Genomic DNA, 18,164 nt, shown 5'->3' with positions numbered 1-18,164 from the left:
AGCGGCACCAGAAATCTGTGTTTCTTTCTGTTGCATCATCTTTTGTTAGCTCTCTGTGCACGTGGTGCCACCCCTAGGCAGGCTGCACTTTCCTTCACGTTGGGCGACTCTCCCCACAGGGTGCACCTCCTGCGCGTGGGGCTTCCCCACGTGGGGGACACCCCTGTGTGGCAGGGCACTCCTTGCGTGCATTAGCACTGCACATGGGCCAGCTCCACACAAGTCAAGGAGGCCTGGGGTTTGAACTGCGGACCTCCCATGTGGTAGGTGGACGCCCTATCCATTGGGCCAAGTCCGCTTCCCTATGTCTTCTTATTTTCTCTTCTCTGTCTCATTGCATCATCTTGCTGCCCCAGCTCTCCACGTTGGCCAGCACTCCTGTGCGGGGTGGCTTTCCCGCTCTGGGTGGCATTCCCATGCAGGGTGGCACTCCTGCATGGGCCAGCACTCCAGGTGGACCAGCTCACTGTGTGGGCCAGCTTGCCCTCACCAGGAGGCCCTGGGCATTGAACCCTGGACCTCCTATATGGTAGACAGGAGCCCAAATGGTTGGGCCACATCCTTTTCCCCCCACATTATTATTAAATGATGCTTCATGTTAGTGGGACATTTACCCCATAATTCCTCATGTTTTCTTAGAGGAGAGGAAATTTCCATTCCACATCCAAGGAAAGGAAGAGTAGGGAAAGGACACTTCCAGCTTCTCCTGCCTCTCTGCTTTTCTCATGGAGGAGGATTCCTTAACTGACTGCTGAGTTTTAAAAGAGAAATTGAATATACCTAACTTTGCCCCTTCAGGTTCTCTTCTTTACAGACCTGCCTGAACAAAAAGGAGGTGTGTGCTGGCCTTTTCTCCAATGTGTAATATATCGAGGCAGACTCTGACCTTAAAATCTTGTCTACAATCTCAAGTGCTTCCCTCTGATTCTACCACATGTCTCTAGTCCTATTACACTCCTACTCCCCTAGATGAATATTTTATTCCTTCACTTCTCTTCTCATATTTCCAAATTTTCTCTCCCTAAATGTCATTATCTGCTGATGACCTTGTCTCCCCCTTCACTGAGAAAATAGAAGTAATCAGCAAAGAATTTGCACAGGCTTCCACTACCTGATCTACCTAACCTACTAGCCCACTTGTATATAAACCCATATAACTTCCTTCTCTTAAAGACAACAGCCTGTGTTTGAACCCAAGGCCAATCTCTCCACTTGTGCCCTGGATTCCATTTCTTCTTGACTTCCTATTGCTGTAGCAATCCTCCCCTTCTCTCTTCAACCATTTTTTCCCCTATCTTCCTGATCATTTGATGGGCATATAAATATAACACTATATTTCTCATCTTAAAATAAAGTCTCCCTTGATCCCATATCTCCCACCAACTTCTGCCTGTTTTCTTTGCTCCCTTTAACAACAAAATTTCTCAAAAATTGACTGCCTTCTCAGTATTCATCCCTCTCTGCCCCTTCTCTCATGGTCAGGCTGCTTTAGTCAGGCTTTTCTCTCTATCACTATACTTAAAGTAGTTTCAATCAAAGTTAGAAATGACCTCCCCATTGCTAAACCAAAGATATATGTTAAGTCCTCATCTATCACAACGTATCGGAAGCGTTTGACACAATTGGACACCATCTTCTCTACTTTATTGGTTGCTCCTTCTCAGTTCTTTCTGATGGATCCTTTTCATTTTCCGGCCTCTAAATATTGTAGTGCCCCATGGCTTAGTCACTCAGATCACTTTCCTTCTCCATCTACTCCCAGGATGACGTCACCCAGTTCCATAGCTGTTAGTACTAGCTGTGGTATTGGGAATGACCCCCAAATCTCTGTCTTCAGTCAGACCTTCTTACCTGGATTTCAGACTTGTAAATCCAGCAGCTTATTCGACTCTGCCGTCTAGATGTCTAGTAGGAACTTCAAATAAAACATCATTAAAAATGCTTTCTTGACTTCCTCCCTTAGATCTGCTCAATGCAAGCTTTCTTATTCATACTACATGGCATCACCATTCTTCTATTTGCTTGGGTCAGTTTTCGCCACTTTCTTTTCCTTGCACTCTAAATCTGATAAGTTAGAAAATTCTGTTGGTTCCATCTTTGAAATATGTTGTATTGGGGTTCATTAGGGAAGCACTAGGAGACGTATGTCTACATCTTAGAGGGTATGGTGCAGGGATTTGACCTGACACAACAATTGTGTTTGTTGGTTAGGCAGTCTCTGTAAGATTGTTGTCCTTGTGTATGATGCCATTCAGTTCACAGCCCAAGCAGTCAGGAAAAGAAGGTGTATATAAATGGCTAATGCTTTCATTCTGTCCCTAATCTTTCACAAGAATCTCTTCTGACCTACCCTAGCCAGAAACTTAAGCGAAAGGAAATTCTGGAACATATAGTTCAAACTGGCCATGTTGACACATTACAAAGGCACCAAAGTCCTACCCTTGTTAACTTGACACCCATACACATCTCCTTCAACCATATCTAATCTCAAATAACGCCAGTAACAAAGTCATACTTCTACCTTATATGTGACTACTATATCATATACAGCTGAAAAACATGCTCTTTCTCCCATTACCCACACCCTTTTCCCTTTTTGTCTTTGGATGTTTTTCATTCTCCTTCTAGGAGATTCACATTTTCCCTTTGATATCCTATAGTTTAAATATTTCTGTAACTGGTCACCTGGTTTTACTTGGCATTTATAACTACCTTCTTCCACTACCTATTCCATATTCCCTTTGCCTTGAGCAAGAACCTCAACTGGTCATGATTCTTTGTTTGAGGTGGTGACCTAACTTTCATTCTTTAGGTATCTGAGCCACTAGCAGTCCTTTTTGAATTGTGTTGTTGCAGTTTTCCATTTACTTTACTCACAGGATATGATAATATTAAGAAGCATTCAAGGGAAGCAGACTCGGCCCAATGGATAGTGTGTCCACCTACCACATGGGAGGTCCGCAGTTCAAATCCTTCTTGACCCGTGTGGCGCTGGCCCATGTGCAGTGTTGATGTGCGCAAGCCATGCCGTGCCACGCAGTGGTGTCCCCTGCATAGGGGAGCCCCACGTGCAAGGAGTACGTCCCGTAAGGAGAGCTGCCCAGCGCAAAAGAAAGTGCAGTCTGCCCAAGAATGGCACTGCACACACGGAGAGCTGACACAGCAAGATGATGCAACAAAAAGAAACACAGATTTCTGGTGCTGCTGATAAGGATAGAAGTGGTCACAGAAGAACAGACAGCGAATGAACACAGAGAGCAGACAACTGGGTGGGGGGAAGGGGAGAGAAATAAATAAAAAACAAATCTTTAAAAAAAATAGAAGTATTCAAGAGGAACTCCTGTGTTCCATACAAACTCCTCAATGGTTTCACTTAGCTTGCACAATAACTGAGTCTTCAAAACCCCATTCCACCATTCTAATTAGCCAACTGCTTCAGGATAAAGAGAATCATAGTAATACCAGTGAACTCCACAAGCATAGCCTCAGTGCTACACTTCATTTGTTGTGAAATGAGTTTCTTGGTCTGAAGTGATGCTGTGTGGTTTCAAGCAATGCTGTGTAAATACTATAAGTCCATGGACAGTAGTTTTGGCAAAAACACTGTAGGCAATAAGGGAAAATCCATATCCAGAGTGGGTTTCTATTTCAGCAAGAACAAAGGGGAATAGCAGTCATCTTGTAGCTCACACATGTGACCTCATTAGTGACTGGACCTGCAACTACTCTATTGTCCCTTGAATCTTCTGTCAGTTTTTAACTCCTGGCCCGGGTGTATGTGTGCAACTCTGAATATCCCTGGATTCTGCAGGGCACCCATACCACTGTGCAGTAAGGAACGTTATGAGTTTTGATCTGTCCTTGTGAGCCTCAACTCATGTTTGTGGGTTCCTGATTGAACTTATTCTCCCTCAGTTTACATCACTGTCTCTTCCTGACTGCCTTCCCATGGGCTTCAAACTCCAGCATCAGACATGACAACAAAAGCCTTACAGAGACTGCTTAACCAGCTCCCACAAGTGTAAGATTAAATCCCTATTACAAGTTCCTTAATAGATAGACAGACAGACAGGTTCAATCCCCGACCCCTGGCACCTAAAAAATATATATTGAAATGTTTTGTATTTGTTTTTCAGTTATGTACCTATTTTATGCTTTCAGAACATGCTGGCAATTTTTGAGCAGAAAGATATATTGGATGGAAGTTTTCAGTTAAAATTGCTTTTATAAATCATTTGTATCAGGCTATGATAAATCTCCACCAAAGTAGTTTATTACATGTGTTGTTCAAAAGCAGCTGCATATTTTAATTGCTAATAATGGGCTATATCCTTGAAAAAAATCATCTAATCCTACCTAAATTCTTTTCTGGGAGAATCACTTAATGATGATGCTAAGAAAATGAAATTTAAAAACTGTTCACCTTGTAGCCATTATTGCCTATTCAGTGATGAAACTTCTGGTTTGGTTTCCATTGAGGGATTTTTCTTTGAAAATGTGAAAATCAAGGTAACGGTTTATTGTCAGACTTTTGTTGCTATGGAGGTATTCATTATCTTGGAAGAGCTACTGCAAAGGAAACAAATAAAATTATTGGAGACTTAAATGGAATATGAACTTGTGACCCCCTACACTGCAGCTTGAGCAAATCTCTTTCCTTACCTACCTTAATACAGTGCCTGAAACTGATCTTTTAGAATATGGGATGTTAACTAGGTGGTTGTACACTCAGAAAAGTCTCAGTGAGTTAAAACACGGCAATACTGCCTGTTAATGGTCACATAGGGTTGCAGTTTAGAGAGAGTGGGAGGCAGAGACAGAAAAAAAAAGGTGAAAGGTTGAGGGTTCGGCTTGGCAATGTCTATAGAAATAGAACCTGGCCCTTGTATCTTTTTTTTTCCCCCAATTTTATTGATACATATTAATAAAGCATAAAACCATCCAAAGAGTATAATCAATGGTATTTGGTATAAGCACATGTTTGTGCGTTCATCACCCTAATCACTCCCAAAGCACTTTCGTTATTCTGATAATAATAATAAAAAACAAACAAAACTCATCAACTTTCAATCTCTCTATCCCTTGCCTGGCATACATAGCTACTATACTTTTTCCTTCTCTCTAGTATATGTGTATTCATATTTCCTTAAACAGTCTTATATATGCAGTATCACCCATATGTGTGTTTTACATGAAGTTTTACTATCTTACACAGTCCCATGTTATAGTTTTTAGCTTTCCTTCTAGTAATATACATGACGTTAAACTTTCCTTTTCAACCACTGTCATATCCATACAATAGCACAGCTGGTTACCAACACCATGATATGCTTTCACCATTTCCATTCATGTACAAATATTTACAAGCAGCCTTTTTAACAATTTTGCATAGATAAATCCTTAGCTTTCCATTCTTTACCCTCCTTCTATTTCCTGGTGACCTAAATTCTAATTATTAACTCCATGCATTTACACAATATATTTAGTTCATAATAGTACAATCATACAGTATTTGTCCTTTTGTGTCTGGCTTGCTTCACTCAACATAATGTCCTCCAGGTTCATCCATGTTGTCATATGCTTCACGATTTCATTTCTTTTTACCGCTGCATAATATTCCATTGTGTGTATACTCTACAATTTGTTTACCCATTCATCAGTTGATGGACACCAGGATTGTTTCCAGCTTTTTGCAATAGTGAACAATGCCACTACGAATATCGGTGTGCAGATGTCTGTTCGTGTCTCTGCTCTCAGTTCTTGTGGGCATATGCCCAGTAATGATATTGCTGGGTCGCATAAGAAGTCTATATTCAACTTCCTTAGGAACTGCCATACAGTAAATTCCACAGTGGCTGTACCAGTCTACAGTCCCACCAATAGTGAATAAACATTGCCATCTCTCCACATCCTCTCCAACATTTGCAGCTTTCTGACTTTATAACAGTGGCCAGTCTAATAGGTATGAAATGATATTTCATTGTAGTTTTGATTTGCATTTCCCTAATCACTAATGGCGTTGAACATTTTTTCATGTGTTTCTTCACCAATTGTATTTCTTCTTTGGACAATTGTCTTTTCAAGTCTTTTGCCCATTTTTTAATTGGGTAGTCTATTATTGAGTTGTATGATCTCTTTGTATTACATAGATATTAAACCCTTATTGGATAAGTGATTGCCAAATATTTTCTCCCATTGAGTTTGCTGTCTTTCCACTCCTTTGACAAAGAGTCCTTTGAGGCACAAAAAGTGTTGAATTTAGAGGACATCCCATTTATCTATTTTTTGTTGTTGTTGTTTGTGCTTTGGGTGTAAGGTTTAAAAAACTACCCCCTACCATAAGATCTTGAAGATGTTTTCCTACATTTTCTTCTAGGAGTTTTATGATTTTTGCTTTTATATTTAGGTCCTTGATCCATTTTGAGTTAAGTTTTGTATAAGGTGTGAGATAGACATCCTCTTCTTTCTTTTGGATATGTATATCCAGTTCTCCCAGTACCATCTGTTGAATAGACTCTTCTGACCCAGCTGGGAGGGCCTTACCGACTAGTCGAAAATTACTTGACTGTAGATGTGAGGGTCTATTTCTGAGTTCTCAGTTCAGTTCTTTTGGTCAATCTGACTGTCCTTATGCTAGTAACATGCTGTTTTTAATCATTGTACGTAGGTAATCCATTTTAGAGTCTGGAAGTGAGATTCCTCCAACTTTGTTCTTCTTTTTGAAGATCTTGTTGGCTCTTTGGGGACTCTTCCCCTTCCAAATAAATTTGATAACTGTTTTTTCCATTTCTGCAAAAAAACCTTTTGGGATTGCATTGAGTTTATAAATCAATTTGGGTAGAATTGACATCTTAATGATTTAGCCTTCTAATCCATGAACACAGAATGTCCTTACATTGACTTAAGTCTTCTTTGTTTTTTTTTTTTTTAGCAATGCTTTATAGTTTTCTGAATATTGGTTCTTTATGTCTTTGGTTAAGTTTATTCCTAAATATTTGATTTAGTTGCTATTGTAAATGGAATTTTTTCCCTGATTTCCTCCTCAGATTACACATCAGTAATGTATAGAAACACTATTGATTTTTGCATATTAATCTTGTATCCCACCATTTTGCTGAACTATTAGTTCTAGTAGCTTTTTTTGTGGATTTTTCAGGATATTCTAGATATAGGCAGGCTCATATCATTAGTAAGTAGTGAAAGTTTTACTTCTTTTTTTTTAAAAGATTTTATTTATTTTTCTCCCCTTCCCCTCACCCCGACCAGTTGTCTGTTCTCTGTGTCCATTTGCTGCATGTTCTTCTTTTTGTCCACTTCTGTTGTTGTCAGTGGCATGGGAATCTTTCTTTTTGTTGCATCATCTTGCTGTGTCAGCTCTCCAGGTGTGCGGCGCCATTCATGGGCAGGCTGCACTTTCTTTCACGCTGAGCGGCTCTCCTTAGGGGCGCACTCCTTGTGTGTGGGGCTCCCCTATGCGGGGGACACCCCTTGTGCACATTAGCACTGCGCATTGGCCAGCTCCACATGGGTCAAGGAGGCCCGAGGTTTGAACCGCGACCTCCCATGTGGTAAGGAGACGCCCTGTCCACTGGGCCAAGTCCGCTTCCCGAAAGTTTTACTTCTTCCTTTCCTATTTGGGTGACTTTTATTTCTTTACCTCACCTAATTGCTCTAGGTAGAAACTGTAGCACATATTGAATAACAATGGTGACTGGACAACCTTGTCTTGTTCCTGTTCTCAGTGGGAAAGCTTTCAGTCTTTCATCATTGAGTATAACGCTAGCTGTAGGTTTTTCATATATACATTTTATCATATTGAGAAAACTTCCTTCTATTCCTACCTTTTAAAGTGTTTTTATCAAGAAAGGGTGCTGTATTTTGTCAAATGCCTTTTCTGCATCAATTGAGAGGATCATGTGATTTTTCTTCTTCAATTTATCAATGTGTTTTACTACAATGTGATTTCTTATGTTGAAACACCCTTGCATGCCTGGAATAAAACTCACTTGATCATGGTGTATAATTCTTTCAATGTGCCTTTGGATTCTGTTTGCAAGTATTTTGTCGAGGATATTTTTATCTATATTTATTAGAGATATTAGTCTGTAATTTTCTTTTTTACAGTATCTTCATCTGGTTGTGGTATTAAGGTGATGGAATGAGTTTTGTAGTGTTCCTTCATGTTCAATTTTTTGGAATAGTTCAAGCAAGATTGGCATGAGATCATTTTTGAGTGACTGGAAAAACTCACCTGTGAAGCCATCTCATCTGAGCTTTTGATCTTTGGGAGGTTTTGGTTTTTTTTAAAGATTTATTTTCTTTATTTTATTTCTTTCTCCCCCCACTCCCTCATTGTTTGTGCTCACTGTCTGCTCTCTGGGTTTGTTCATTGCATGCTCGTTTTCTTTTTAGGAGGTACCTAATCCAGGACCTACCATGTGGGAGGGAGGAACCTAATTGCTTGAGCCACTTCTGCTCACTACTTGTTGTGTCTCTCATTGCATTTCATCATTGTGTCTCCTTGTTGCATCATCTTGTTGCATCAGCTCGCTGTCTTGCTTGTCTTCTTTATGAGGAATGGGGAACCAAATCTGGGACCTTCCTTGTGGTAGGGGGGCACCCAACTGCTTGAGCCACATCAACTTCCCTGGGAGGTTTTTGATGACTCTTCACTTGTAATTGGTTTGTTGAGGTCTTCTATTTCTTCTAGGGTCAGTGTAAATGGTTTGTGTGTTTCTAGGAATTTGTCCATCTCTTCTACATTGTCTAGTTTTTTGGCATAGTTTTTTGGCTGTTCATAGTATCCTCTTATGATCTCTCTCATTTCTGTAGGGTTAGGGTAATATCCCCCATCTCATTTCTGATTTTATTTATTTGCATCTTCTCTCTTTTTCTCTTTGTCAGTCTAGCTAAAGGTTTGTTGATTTTGTTGATCTTCTCAAAGAATCAACTTTTGATGTTGTTGATTCCCTCCATTGTTTTTTTGTTCCTGATTTCATTTATTTCTCCTCTGATCTTTACTATTTCTTTCCTTCAGCTTGGTTTGGGATTAGTTTGCTGTTCTTTTTCTGGTTCCTCCAGGTGTGCATTTAGAGCTTCAGTTTTTGCTCTTTCTTCTTTTTTAATGTAAGCATTAAGGACTCTAAATTTCCCTATCAGCACTGTCTTTGCAGTGTCCCATAAGTTTTGATATGTCGTGTTCTCATTTTCATTCATCTCAAGATACTTGATGAATTCTCTTGCAATCTCTTCTTTTACCTCTGACTACTTAGGAGTGTGTTATTTTATCTCATTATGTTTTTGGATTTTCCCCTTTCCCATCCATTATTGATTTCCAGCTTCATTCCATTATGATCAGAGAAAGTGTTTTGTATAATTTCAATCTTTTTAAATTTATTGAGATTTGTCTTATAATCCAATATATGGTCTATCTTGGAAAAGAACCCATGAGCACTTGAAAAGAAAGGCTGTTTTGGGTTAATGCTCTGTAGATGTCTGGTAGGTCTAATTCATTAATCCAATTATTCAAGCTTTCTGTTTCTTTGTTTTTCTTCTGTCCAGATGTTCTATCCAATGATGAGAGTGGTGTATTGAAATTTCCAAATATTCCTGAAGAGACATCTATTTCCCCCTTCAGTTTTGCCAGTGTGTGCCTCATGTATCTTGGGGCATTCAGGTTAGCTCCATAGATATTTGGTAGAGTCATCTTTTGGTGAATTAAACATTTTATCAATACATAATGATCTTCTTCATCCCTTAAAACAGTTTTGCTTTCGACATCTATTTTGTCTGATATTAGTATTGCTATTCCAGCTTTATTTTGGTTGCTAATTACATGGAATACCCTTTTCTAAACTTCATCTTTTAAAAAATTATTTATTTATTTATTTATTTATCCCCTCCCCCCCTTGTTATTTTGCACTGTCTGCTTTCTGTGTTCATTCGCTGTTTGTTCTTCTGTGCCTGCTTATCTTTTCTTTAGGAATGAATCTTGGGGCCTTCTGGAGTGTGAGAGAGGTGCTTAATCTCTCGCAACACTTCAGCTTCCTGGTCTGCCACATCTCTTATTATCTCTCCTCTGTGTTTCTTTTTCTTGCATCATCTTGCTGCGCCAGCTCTCTGTGTGGGCCAGGATTCCTGCGCAGGCGAGCATGCTGCACAGGCCAGGGTGCCTTCACCAGGAGGCCCCAGGTATTGAACCCTGGACCTCCTATATGGTAGACAGGAGCCTAATTGCTTGAACCACATCTGCATCCCTCAACCTTTCACTTTTAACCTGGTTGTGTCCTTACATCTGAGGTGGGTCTCTTGTAGATAACATATCAATGGCTCATATTTTTTTAATCCATTCTATCATCTATGTTTTTTTTTTTTTTTTAAAAGATTTATTTATTTATTTAATTTCCCCCCCTCCCCTGGTTGTCTGTTCTTGGTGTCTATTTGCTGCGTCTTGTTTCTTTGTCCACTTCTGTTGTCGTCAGCGGCATGGGAAGTGTGGGTGGCGCCATTTCTGGGCAGGCTGCTCTTTCTTTTTCACGCTGGGCGGCTCTCCTCACGGGCGCACGCCTTGCGCGTGGGGGCCACGCGGGGGACACCCTTGCGTGGCACGGCACTCCTTGTGCGCATCAGCGCTGCGCCTGGCCAGCTCCACACGGGTCAAGGAGGCCCGGGGTTTGAACCGCGGACCTCCCATATGGTAGACGGACGCCCTAACCACTGAGCCAAAGTCCGTTTCCCCATCTATGTTTTTTGATTGGGGAGTTCAATTCATTAACATTCAATGTTATTACTGTAAAGGCATTACTTCATCTATTTTGCCCTTTGGCTCTCTGTTGTCATACCGTTCAATTGTCTGTCTTCTTATCCTTTAGTTTATCCTTCTTAATAATCTCCATTTCTAAACTCTTTTCCAAGTCTCTTTGCCTTGTTTTTTTCTCTTTAGGCTGCAGCACCCCCTTTAGTGTCTCTTTTAAATCTTGTCTTTTGGTAAAAGTATTCTATCAGTTTGTGTTTGCCTGTGAAGACTTCGAATTCACCTTCTTTTTTGAAGGACAGCTTTGTCAGATACAGAATTCCCGGCTGGCAGTTTTTCTCTTTCTATACCTTAAAAACATCACATCACTTTTTTCTTGCCTCCATAGTTTCTGATGAAAGGTTGGTGCTTAATTTTAATTGAGTTTCCCTTGTATGTGATACTTTGCTTTTTTCTTGTTGCTTTCAGAATCCTCTCATTATCTCTCATAGTTGTTATTCTGAATAGTAGGTGTCTCCGAGTAGGTCTATTTGGATTTATATTGCTTGAGGTATGCTGTCCTTGGATATTGATGTTTATGTCCTTCAGAAGGGTTGGGAAGTTTTCAGTCATTATTTCCTCAAATATTCTTTCTGCTCCTTTTCCATTCTCTTCTCCTTCTGGGACAAGAATAATGCAAATATTTGTGCATTTTGCACTGTCATTCAATTTCCTGAGACTTTGCTCCATTTTTTCCATTTCCTTCTCCTGTCTTTTCCAGTTCAGATGTTCTGTCTTCAAAATCAGTAATCCTGTCTTCAGGCAATTCAAATATCCTCTTATGTGCATGTAATGTATTTTTAATCTCATGTTTTTCATTCCCATAAGGTCTGTTACTTTTCTTTCCAGACTTTCAAATTGTTCTTTACACTCTCCCACTGTCTTCTTAATTTCTTTTTAAAATACTTTGAAGTCATTTAGGAGAGTTGTGTGATTATCACTGATTAATTGCCTAAAATTAATTGCCTAAAATTTGACATCTCTTCAGGATAGGATATTTGGTTTGTTCTTTTGCCTGAGCCATCTTTTCTTATTTCCTAGTATGTTTTGTAATATTTTGCTGATATCTAGGCATCTGAATATGTTGGTGAATTTGCTCTGATAGCCAATTCTCTCTCTTGCCTATTTTTTTTCTGGCAGCACTTTGATATTTGGTTCAACTTATTCTCAGTCTTTAAAATTCCAGCTTAAGTTTTCAAAATTGAGCCAGGGACTCACTAGTGGAGTGCAAATTTTCTCCTAGAGATTGGATACAGAGCACAGAGAACAATTTTTGTCCATGCAATTTATAGACTGGCCAGCAGATGGTGCTTCTCAGCACATCTTTCCACAGAGGTGTTTCAGTCTTGGCATTCCTGTGTTCCTGAGTTGAATCTACAGATCAGAGATTCAAAGTGGGCTCTGCTGGCTGAATTCACAGAAGAAAAGCACCCTGACCTCCCCTCCATTTTCCTGTGAAACAGGTGGCAGAGAGGAAGATGTCTGTTCTCATCTCAGTAGACTGTGGTGAACCAAGGGGTTTTCCCCAACTTAATATATTGAGGGTGGGGAAGGAGAACCCTTCCCAGCCACCTGAGGGGTTTGATTACTCATGTTTGTCATTTTGTCTTCTTCATCTCTCTGTCCTTCACCTTTCTGGGAATTGTGTAGCACAATCCTGGTCTGCTGACCCCCAAAGCAAGTGCCTCGGACAGCTTTTGGCTCTTTCTCCTTTGTTTTTGTGAGAGCATTCAACACTTCCTGTTAGACCATCACCATCTTCCCACAATCCACTTCCCTGTATCTTTAGGAACATCAGATGAATGATACAAGTCCTAGTTTTGGTCCTTTCCTAGGTCCTTTAAGCGGCTCGAGACAACAAGCAAGACATGACACAGAGAACAGATGATCTTTGTGCTCTCATTAGCAACGTATCTAAAACAATTCAGACTGTATCCCATTCATTCATTCTAACTGATCATGTCCTTGATATTATGTTACTGGTCCTTGGTTTGTAACACCACTTTAAATTCAAACCTTAAGTGTCACCTTCTGATGCTGAAAAGCTGTTTTGGACATCCTTTTGGTTCCCTCTATTGAGCAAAATTTTGGGACTCAACTTTTAGCTGGAGCAACTTCAGAATTTCTATAGGGTGTCAAGAGCATGGGAAGCAAAGGGTGGGGAATAGGAAAAGAAGTTGCATTTACATGGCAAATACATTGTTTTTATTTAGCTTATTTGTCGCAGAGCAATTAAAATGCAAAGTTTTTTTTAAAAAAGTACTTTAAACTAAATGAGGATAAAATTGAGAAAATATACTTATCAAAGAACATTGGTCTTTCTTCAAATTTGTGATGGCTAGAAAAAGACGTTAATGGGTAGTATATGGGGGAGGGGATAAAGCCCTGTAATAGCCTGACTTTCCATTTTGAGCATCACAGCTTTTAGTAACTTGTTTTTCCTGCCTAATGCTCTTGACTTCCTATCATAGGAGAGGGATCTGACACAGACAATGACCAGCTGCCCCAAGAAGTGGAAGGATAAATTGCCTATACCATAAAACCTTCTATGATATATCAGTCAGAAATTTTATAGCTATAGGTGACTGAAAACCAACCTAAATTGACTTAACCTAGAGGATTTGTCTCCTAAAAGAAAAATGTGCAGGCATGGTGCTACTTCAGATCTATTTGGCCTCAGGGGCAAGACATGATTTGTCTCTGTCCATGGCATTGTTCTATTACACAGGTTAATGTCATTTTCATACACAGTCTCACCTGGCAAAGGCAAGATGGCTGTAGCAGCTCCAACATCACATTTTCTCCTTTAAGAAGAAAAGAGGGAAACGGACTTGGCCCAGTGGTTAGGGTGTCCGTCTACCACATGGGAGGTCCACGGTTCAAACCCCGGGCCTCCTTGACCCGTGTGGAGCTGGCCCATGCGCAGCGCTGATGCGCACAAGGAGTGTCGCGCCATGCAGGGGTGTCCCCCGCGCAGGGGAGCCCCACACAAGGAGTGCACCCGTAAGGAGAGCCGCCCAGCGAGAAGCTAGCACAGCCTGCCCAGGAATGGCGCTGCCCACACTTCCTGTGCCGCTGACGACAACAGAAGCGGACAAAGAAACAAGACGCAGCGAACAGACAACCGGGGGAGAGGGGGGAGTTAATAAATAAATAAATCTTAAAAAAAAAAAAAAAAGAAGAAGAAAAGAATATCTTTCTGGTGACTTTTTGTGTAATTCCATGAACTCATCATGAATGGACACACTTAGGTCACATACCCTTTCCTGAACTAATCAATGTTCACGGCTACTGAGATGAAATTGTACTAACTGGGTTTATGTTAAACCTGAACCAATCACTGAGGCTGAAGGAATTTGGTATCTGATAGGTTTTGTCTGAGTTGTATATTAAGTCCCTGGAGCTTGGAATGGAACCTCATCTTAAACTCCTGAACTGAGGATGAAAGAGAATGGGCTCCCTAAATACAATTGAGGTGATGTTACCTGGTAATATTGGTGATGTTATCTGAAGCTACCTGGTAGAATGGGGAATGGCTGCTAGAAGGCAAAACCACAAATGTCCCATCTCACATGACTAACTAAATCTTAGACACTGAATCTTTTCCTGCTTAATAGCTTTTTCTTGCCCTAATTTACAAGCTGTGTTTTTCATCATTTTTCTCCCTTCCCTTAATTATCTACAATGAATGAAATGGGATATGCATGGGATTTCATGCAGGCTTCTGAAAGATTCCTGTCTTAATTGTTATTTTTAATTCAATAAGTTTGTATTAGATTCTCTTATGTAAGTAGGGCACTCTATAGATTAGGGGTTCTTAAGCAGGAGTCTATGGATTCGCAAGTGGTCTGTGGACAGATTTTAGGGGTCCACGAGCTTGAAATGAAAATTCAAAAAAAAAATTATTGTGCGGACATGTTGGTGTGTGTGTGATATATTTATTAAATAATACACAGTATAGTATGGACTTGGTAAAGGGTCCATGGTTTTCATCTGACTGGAAAAGGGGTCCGTGGAACAAAAAAGGTTAAAAACCCCTGCCATAGATAATGTTTGGCCACAAAATAAAGAAGAGTCAGAAATGTCTATTTTTGTGCATAGTAGGCATTTATTTTTTTGGTAACATAATAATTTGGAAAGAATGTTCCTAATTGGCTCTCTTCCAGGCAGACAGAACATCAGGAACCCAAATTCCGTCCATCTTGTTGCATCACCATCCCTAGAGCCCTGTAGTTCGGTGAATCTAGTTGGTTGAAGGGGAAAGAGACAATGGAGAAGGGATGAGTGCTTGCCTTGAGGTAAGACTCTCTACTTCTGCTAATATTCCATTGACAAGAACTAGTCACAAGACCCCACACATAGATGCCAGAGGGTTGGGGAAGATGGTTACTAGCCATGTCTGCCATAGGCACTGTGCAAGGCACAATTCATAGAAACGTGGAAAAGACATTGTCTCTGTTCCTCTTGATGGGGAAGTTAACTTGTACAGTACACACATACTTTTCATTTCATGTTGTAATAAAAAATAGTAAGAGTTTTCAATCATTATGAAAACTCAGAGGAGGGAGATGTAACTCATTCTGAAAAACTGGGCATTGCTATTATTTCAGATTTTAACCTCCTGGATGTTGGGTGTAATGTGAGTTAAACTTCTTTAGCTTAGTCCCATTCCCAAACTATACACATCCTGAAGCTTAGTAAAGGCTGTGAATGATGATGTGGTTCCTCTTCCTAAGAGCAGATTCTGCTTCCTTTGAAACTCCCCAAGTGTCAGGTACAATGGTCTGCTCTTAGCAGGTGTGCAGGAACAGTTGGCAGGCATACCTGGAGCTGCTCTGCCTCCACAATCTTAATATCTTAAAATTTCCTTACCGATCTCTTCCTTTCTCTCCCTCTTGGAGCCATTCCTTTCCTCATCTTGAGATTTGAACCCCCTTATTCCCAATTTTGTCAGTTTCCTTCTGCTTAGAGCAGCCATTTAATGGTGCATGTAGTGCCACATTCAGATCTGTCATTCTCTTCATTAATCCTTACCAGCAGGACGATATTGCCTAAATATAATTTGAATTAGATTCCTAACGTGTTGTCTAAGGACCTATCCCCTCATACTGGAATAGGTCAGGTTTGGTCAGTACCATGGTCTATTAACTACTTTACTGTCTCTACCAGGATCATACTTTTAAAAAGAAAAAGAGAGCATATCATTTTAAATTCTTCAAAATAGAGTGTTGTTGTTGTAACTGGGGGTTCAGCTGCAATCGGTTTGAATACTTTCTGTGCTTCTCTACAGATGCCTTTTACCAAAGCAAATTTATTCTTAGAAAAATCTTACAACTCTGAAATAAGGGCAGATTTCTATAAGCTAACATGAGCAGTTTGTACTATGTTAACATAGCATTCACAAATTGAGGTATATTTAGCTTTAAGCACAAACTATTTTATAATCTCTTACAGAGAAGAGAACCTTAAGAGAATGCATATTACAATAAAACACAGACTTTTGTAATTGTAGAAATCTCAAGATTGGAAAATCCTTTCATATCAATCCCAAACACCTAATTCAGTGTTTAATCACCTGATTTCAGAATTCTTTCTCATCACCATCTTCTTTCTGCAATTCCAGTCTTGTAGCTTTTGTTGCTAAGAAGTTTGTTTTCAACAGAGGCCTGAAGAAAGAAAGGGGAAATTGGAATTAAGGAGGTGAAGCATGGCTCTTAGTGAGAAGCTCTGGGTAGTATGATGACATGGAGAAAAGTTGGGAGACACTGAAATAAAGAAACACAGGGGGTGGGGTGGACAGATTCTAACTGATTTTATGAATTCTGAAGCTTATACAATTTGAGGAGCCCTTTGTAAGAAAAAGAGAAGACTGTAAATGCAAAATTAGATACAAAAGTGAATATTTATTTAGAATGACAAATGAAATCACAAGTTACAAATTTTATAAAGGTGGTATATACCACAAATATCACAAAGTCAAGAAAACTAACATTATTATTAATTGCTATATACTTTTTGTCTACATTTTTAAAAACTGTATACACTTTGCTTTTTCATATGACATTGATTTTGCAATGTTACTAGTATAAGGAAAATAGAACAATAATTTTGTAGTTCCTCTAGCATGGTCAATTATATTTTTGTATGAATTTTTGAGATGCATAAAGCATGTAATGTCAGAATTTACAATGCTGCTACAACTTTGTGCATTATAGGGATTATGATAAATTTTATTTCATATAATTCCCATGGAAAAAGTAAATGTATCTGAAGCATTTAAGATTATATACAATATATTATTGATTATGTTCTTGACAGGAGAGAGCTTCTATTTTTACTAGGTGTTGACCAGATCATCTCCTTGGTTTAAAGTGTAAATGTTTTGACACTCAGAAGATTTTCCACAGACTAGCTTTTAGCTATATTTACTTTAAGCTTTTAAAATTGTTACTACCTACATATGTCTGGACCCAGATGCTGTAGCCAGATCCCTAAAATGCCTATGACTACTCTAACACTGCTCTAGAAATGTAGCAGAGGGCAAGTCAGAGTGGAGAGAATTAATTATTTCAATTAATTGTAATTGAAGTATCTTACCTGTGCAAATGAAAAGAAAAAAGAGTATATTGTTAGTATCTGTGTTAGTCAGGGTTCAACCACAGCAACAGAAAAAGTATTATATATATATGGAGATTTATTGCCAGGACTTGGCTTATGTAATTGTGGGGCTGACTAGGCAAATCTGAATTATGTAGGGCAGACCATCAGGAAGGGCAGGCTGGAACTTTCAGGAAGAGGGCAGAGCTACATTTGACAGGAGAATGACTTCTTTTTCATGGGATCCTCAGCTTTTCTCTTAAGGTTTTCAACTGATTAGATAAGGTTCACCCCGATTATCTAGGATAATCTCCCTTACTTAAAATCAATTTTTTATGAAGTTTAATCAGAGCATCAAAACACCTTCACTGTAACACCTACATTAGCTTTTGATTGACTACCTGGCAACTATAGCTTAGCCACACTGATGCATAAAACTCACCATCACAGGGTTCTTCCTCATCTTTGAAAGTAGTCTCTCTAAGAAAGGGACCCTAAGACTAAAGCTTCACTAGCTTTAAATAAATCTGCCTCTGGAAAGGGCAAAGAAAAGGAGCTAGAAGAGGGGAGAAGACTATCCAGAACTGCTTCACGATTTTGGCTCAGGTAAGTCTCTTAGGCCCTTTATCTATCCTGGGCTCTTTATTTCATAAATTCCTAAAAGTCTTTGGGGACCTTTTTTTTATTCCCCCCTCCCCTTTCGGCTTGCTTGCTATCTGCTCTCGGTGTCCATTTGCTGTGCGTTCTTCTGTGTGTCTGTATTTATTTTTATCTA

Source organism: Dasypus novemcinctus, chromosome 5 (genome assembly GCF_030445035.2).
Source record: "Dasypus novemcinctus isolate mDasNov1 chromosome 5, mDasNov1.1.hap2, whole genome shotgun sequence".
Taxonomy (NCBI): Eukaryota; Metazoa; Chordata; class Mammalia; order Cingulata; family Dasypodidae; genus Dasypus; species Dasypus novemcinctus.
This window is presented reverse-complemented; position numbering follows the sequence as displayed.